Genomic DNA, 6,027 nt, shown 5'->3' with positions numbered 1-6,027 from the left:
ATTTGATGACACCTTTGATGGGAGAAAGATTAAACAATTTTTTCTTCCTTTTTATATTTGGTTGAAAATTTTGATTTGATAAGGTAAAATATTAAAACCCAAACACACTCACTGCTCTTACTTGAATTACTCTGGCTTAAAATTGTGTATAATATTAAATATTTAACATTATAATATATAGCATGTTGTATTTGATAATATATTTTTATACGCAATGAAACAATTTGATATTATCAAGAAGGCAGCTCAGATGCTTCTAAATTAAAATTGGGGTGTCTTTTTCCCTGTTTATGGTGAATGTTTAAGATTTGTTCCAATTGAAGAGGAATATGCATTGTGGAGTGCTGCTGTGCTCCATAGCCCAGACACGCTGTTCTCTGGCCATTTCCAATCCTAAGGAATTGGGATCAGAATTGTTCCCAAGAAACTGTGCTTTTAGGATGGCACATCCCCCATGCTGGGGCTTGCACTGCCTCTCCCCCTTTAGTCCCCTTGCCTTAGTACCCGCCAGACTGAACAGTAATGTTATGCAGAATGATCTCAAACCATTGCTTATTAATAATTGTGTATTATGTGAGATGTGCGGTATTGATTTAAACCCACGGGGCAGCATTGGGTAGAGAAGGCTTAATTTATAGAAATGCTGATGTTTGATAGCAATAAATAATTAGGGCGCTTGCAAAAAGAGGGTTCATAGGGCGCTGCCCTCCAACTCCAGCTGCCTGCTCTTGTCCTGCTAATAAATTGGTTAATAAAAGGCAAGAGAGAAAGCCTGGATTCTGGGGTTATAAAAACAAGTGACATGTTTGTGTTTAGTGGACAGGGAAGGAACGGGAAGGCAGAGGAGTCAGCCGGGTGCACCAGGAATCACTCCGTGGTTCGCAGCCTGAATTCCTTAATGACATTCTCATTAAAAGTTCTCGCTGCCAAATGCTGTTTGCTTTCGCCTTCAGAACTGTCTGCATTCATAATGAGTAACTCCGCTTGGAAGCTATTTACATAAAGTATTGTTCTCATGTCACTGCGCCGACAGCCGCGCCAGCCTGGGGAGGGGGACAGCATCCGGGGAGCCGAAACAGCAGCACTTAGTGCTTGGGATGTGGGATCCCACTCGGACCAAGCGGCTGTGCTGGAGAAGGATGAGGTGAGTGGGTCCAAGCAGGGTGGTGGAGAGACCCCCAGCTCCCCATGCAGGGGCTATGGGCAGTGTGCATCTCTTGCCCTGCAGCAGGGTTTTATGGGTGTGAAACCTCACAGAGGATCAAGAGTGGCAATTCCTGTGCCCTTGGGGATCCCAGCCAGGGAAGCAACCTGCTATAACATAGAACAAAAGTGTAATATCTTTTCATACGCAAACTGATGATATTGCAGCAGCCTCTGCACTCAGATTGGGCCATGGAGGTCCCTGCACAGCCCAGGGCTCCCACCAGCACCCTCCTTCCTGTCTCACCTCCCCTATGAACCAGACATGCACAGTGCAATAGCTGTGCACTGCTTTGGAACAGAACCCGAGCGCCTGGCACCTTGGCCACTGGCCCATGGGGTTTTGAGGAGCAGGCAGCCAGATGCTGCCGTTTGTTCACACACTGGAGCAGCTGTGTTCACCTGCTCCATGTGTCTGTGACTTGGGAGAGGATCTCTGTGTCAGAGACATTGGAGCAGTGTTTGGGCTCCTTCTGCTTGTCAACCTGAAGGATGCTGGAACACCCAAACAGGAGTAGGTTTTGTGAATGGGGTCCATAGTGCTCAGTGGATGAGGAGGAGCTGAGCTGGGATGAGCTCAGTGGGATGAGGAAAACCCAAGGCATGGTGGTCCAACTGCAGCACAGCAGTTAAATTGTTAAGACTGACAGGGTTAATGATATTCCTCCTGGGACCATCAGAATCAGCTCTGCCTGCTAAGAATAACAACTTACTGAGTTTTGAAGGTTCCATAATGAACAGAGAGTTTCAATTGAATGGTTGTGAGCAATGGGGAGAACTTGAGGACTATGGTGACAACGCACACTGCTCTGATTCAGGAGACACACATGGTGGGTGCAATTACCTACAGTGATGCCTACCCTCCGGAGCCACAGCACTGGAATACACCACCAGAGTCAGCATAGAGCACCTGACAAAGCGATGTCAGGGATTGTCAGGTAACAAAACTGCTGAAGAAACCACGGTTTGGAACTGCCCCAACCGCACATGCAGGAGGGGCCACAGCACCCAGCCATGTGTTGTCCTCTCGCCTTCTGCCCCCACTGATCACGTATGATCAGGGCCCCTGCTGGTGCACCCCGTGCTGCGCTGCTGCTGCACGCTGGCAGAGCAGTTAATGTGTCCTTTTCCAGGGACAGCATCCCATACCCTGCAATTATAGCAGGGGGACGGTACTCAACAAACCTCCTTTTAAAAGGTTATGCAAATCACTATCGGCACTGCAGTACCATCACTCTGACAAGCTGCAGACAGCCGAGGCTGAAGCACTACCCTGGTCTGCATTCGTCTCTTCTGGAAGCTCCTACCAGGTTGGATGTCACACGAACACAGTCTGAACTGGGCTCATACATCCCTAGCTAATATTATCATATAGTAGTGTAAATGTTGTTAGTTACATTACAGTAAAAATAGCAACCCCAATGGCAAACAGGAGACCCTTTTCCCAAGCAATAAGCCAGTGCAAAATGAAAAGCCAGACCTCACCATCCGAGAGACTAAAGCTGGGCTGGCAGAGGAGCTGATTCCTGAATGGTGAGACCGTTCTGGAATCTTCCACTGAACAGAACTGTGTGAAATATCTAATTTCAGGTAACCAAAATTACTTGCTTCAGGAAAATTTAAACTTTTAATTCCAAAGTTTCATTCTATTCACATTTTCAGCACAAAATTGAAAGGAAACATGAGGCTGAAGTGGAAAATTGAAATGTCCTGCTCTGAAAAGGTTGAAGCTGAATGTTTGACCTTATCAGGAAAAACCTCCCCCCACATCCCCAATTTTTCCTTCAAAACAAATTTTTGTCAAAGACAACACGCTCCTACCAAACATCTTGCTTTGATGGGCTGGCATTTCCCAATGGAGGCTGCTCAGCCAGAGCATCCCCCACAGCTCAGCCAGAGCCCTCCTCACCCTGTAGAGTGATCCCCACTGGGAGAATCACAGAGATCCCCCAAGGTGTCACCCATCACCGGTCTCACCCCATCACTGGGTACCTGCAGAGAGAGCCAAGCCATCCTGTACCTGCTCCGCAGCATCACCTGCGTGCCCTAAAGCTGTGGCATTCTTTCCAAACATATTCCCTCAGCTTAACCTTTCCCTGTGTTTTACCTTTCCCTGCAAACCTGCCCTTGCCATAGGGACAGCAACACCTGGAAAGCAACACCCCACTGCTATATTGTGAAACCTTTCTGAGTACTGGCACAACCGCAACCAGCATAGGCTGTACTAAGCCCCGGACCCGACTCACCTACAGCCATGTGAGACTCCTCCTCCAGGGCTCCCCAGTGACCATGACTCCAAACTAGCGCTGCTCCAGCAGGTGCTGAGGATGTTGATGCCCAGTAAATTGTGATGCATTGTGTTTACTCCTGCTCTGACTGGCAGCGCCGTGCCCATCCCTGGGGCTGTGCTTGTGCATCACCTCCCGAGCACACACCGTGGCTGCTGCCGGCTCGGTTGCAGCTGAGCACCATCGCCTGCCTCCCCAGCTGCCTCCTGAGCCAAGAAATCACCTTCTGAGTCCTGCAGGTGTTCTCACTTCTGCTCCTGGCACGCTCTGCCCAACCACCCCAGCCACTTCCCAGCCATTCCCACAGTGATAGCCCCACACTGCTGCCATACGCACGCAGCCCTGGGGGCTCTTTGAGAGCCCTGGCCTGGAGATTTGCCATTTCAGCATCCTCAGTGATGCCATCAGCTTACCCAGAGCATTGCAGTTACTGCCAGCCCAATGGTACTGTGTAAACATAGAGTGGGACTTCACAGATCAAGAGCCTGCAGTCAGGGAAGGCATGTGCCACCCAAAGGCTGATGAACACCCTTGTGCACTTACATGGATCACAGGAGCAGAGTGAGTTGCAGCATAGGGCACCTGCTGTGTCCATGCAGGGAGCAGAATGTGCCATATGCTGCAATGCACATGCGATGCACATGTGATGCACACGCAATGCACACGTGTGCACAGGCAGACACAGCCCATCTCACAGCATGCCCGGGTCCCTGAGCCATGTCAGTGGTGCTGCTCCCCTATCCATAAGGAAAGCTGCGCACAAAGGGCCGTAAGGAGTTGCCCAGATGCAGTGAGAGATTTTCATGGCAAGAAATCAAATAAAATGTTCCTGGTGATGAAGTGAAAAATAAAACATGCTTTCAGAAAATGGTCCTTTTCTTCTCCATGCCTGGAAGGAGGGGGGGCCGGAGGGGGAACAAAGACAAAGGTGCCGAAGGTCTCAATCATCTCACCACTTAATTATTCCATCTCTCAGAAGGCATCTCCAGGCAATTAGAATAATCATTCATGCCTGTGCTTTAGCAGGGCCTCTTGCATTCTTCCTGTGAAGCATCAGAGCTGGATTGTAATATGGGTTTTTTTTTAAACTTTAGCAGTGACCTGCAACTAAAGGAAAAATAAAAGTTTTTTGAAATATTAGTTTAATAAGACATGAGAATAATATTAAGGATATGAGCCTCCCTTATTTATTATTTATATGCATAGTGTGATTTAGAGATGCACTTGAACCAAACAAGTCACTACCAAAGAGTGGATCTATCTCTCTCTATATATATTAAAAAAACCCCACAATATTCGCCTGGAGATTCTGTCCACATATTCGGAGATTGTGATTTAACATACACAGTTTATCAAGGCTGGTGTGCTGCACACAGAGACTGGAGTTTTATGTAAGGGTATAAATAATCAATGCACATAGCAACTTTAAATTACTGCTAATGTGTTTTACTTATGTTCCCACTAGAACGATATGTGAAATAACAGGGAGTTGCTAGGCACACACTTGACAAATAATATCCATGAGTTTCCATTTTTATTATTTTTATACATTTCTTATTAAACCAAGTGGGGTAGTTCAAGCCCATGCAGCCAGCCCTTACTGGTGGATGGCAGTAAGCATGTGAAATGGGGAGTTAATGCTGCGTGGCTCAGTGCTGCCATAGGGCTGGGCTGGGGCTCCGAGGGCTGCACCAGTATTGCTGCAGGCACGTGAGCCTGTAAATCCATCGGCAGAGCCAGCAGCTGACCTGCCTGCTCCGGAGCATCCTTGTGTCTGAGCTGCTCCCTCGCTCCGGGAGGATGTGAGCGTTCGCTGCTCCAGTGGGTCTGGGCTGCAGCACCAGGGTGGTTTCAGACAGGAGCTGCTCCATGTGGCTGCTGCTGCTGCAAGCGGCCCTGATGATGATAACGTCGGGCTCATGGCTAAAGTGATTTCTTGCTTTTAATTCCATTTTCAAAACTGATTTCTTCTCCACTTTCCCTCTGTCAGGGATCAGGACTAGCTGCCTGGGCAGCGCCAGCCCCTGATTTCGGGTGATCCTGTGGAGAAGTCACTGCAGCTGCATGATCTGCCTCTTCAGTAAGGAGGACGTTTGGATGCTGTAATGCAAAACATCCCCTGATGCCTCCGGATCAACCTGAGGGTGCAGCAGGTGTGGGGCAGGGGGAGAGGTGAAGAATAGTCCCACAGGCTTCATGGTCCTCAAGGGCAGCCAGGGTTCCCACTCCGTCTTCACTGAAACCAGTCAAGATTTCCTTAAGCAGAGTTTCTTGATGGCTTTTTCATCTCCATTAGGGCTTTGGCACAAGAGGAGTGGCACATGGGCCCTGTCTGCCTGGTGCCTCCAAAAGCTGCTACCTTGAAACCACAATTCCCCTTTTCTCTGCTGCTGCCTACTTTATACAGCATCTGTAAGCATCTTTGTTGGACCAGGCACAGCTCGCAGGGGCTGGAGCTTGGGGCTTCTCCTGAAGATGGTTTAGTCCTCTCCCTGCTGGGAAGGGATCATTTAAAGTGTCGTCTGTTGCAGGAGCT

The sequence above is a fragment of the Neopsephotus bourkii genome, unplaced genomic scaffold, assembly GCF_033783945.1.
Source record: "Neopsephotus bourkii isolate Nb327-2 ecotype Australia unplaced genomic scaffold, CSIRO-AGI_Nbou_v1 NB_659, whole genome shotgun sequence".
In the NCBI taxonomy this organism is placed as follows: Eukaryota; Metazoa; Chordata; class Aves; order Psittaciformes; family Psittacidae; genus Neopsephotus; species Neopsephotus bourkii.
The sequence above is the reverse complement of the archived record's forward strand: the minus strand, read 5'-3'. Positions refer to the sequence as shown.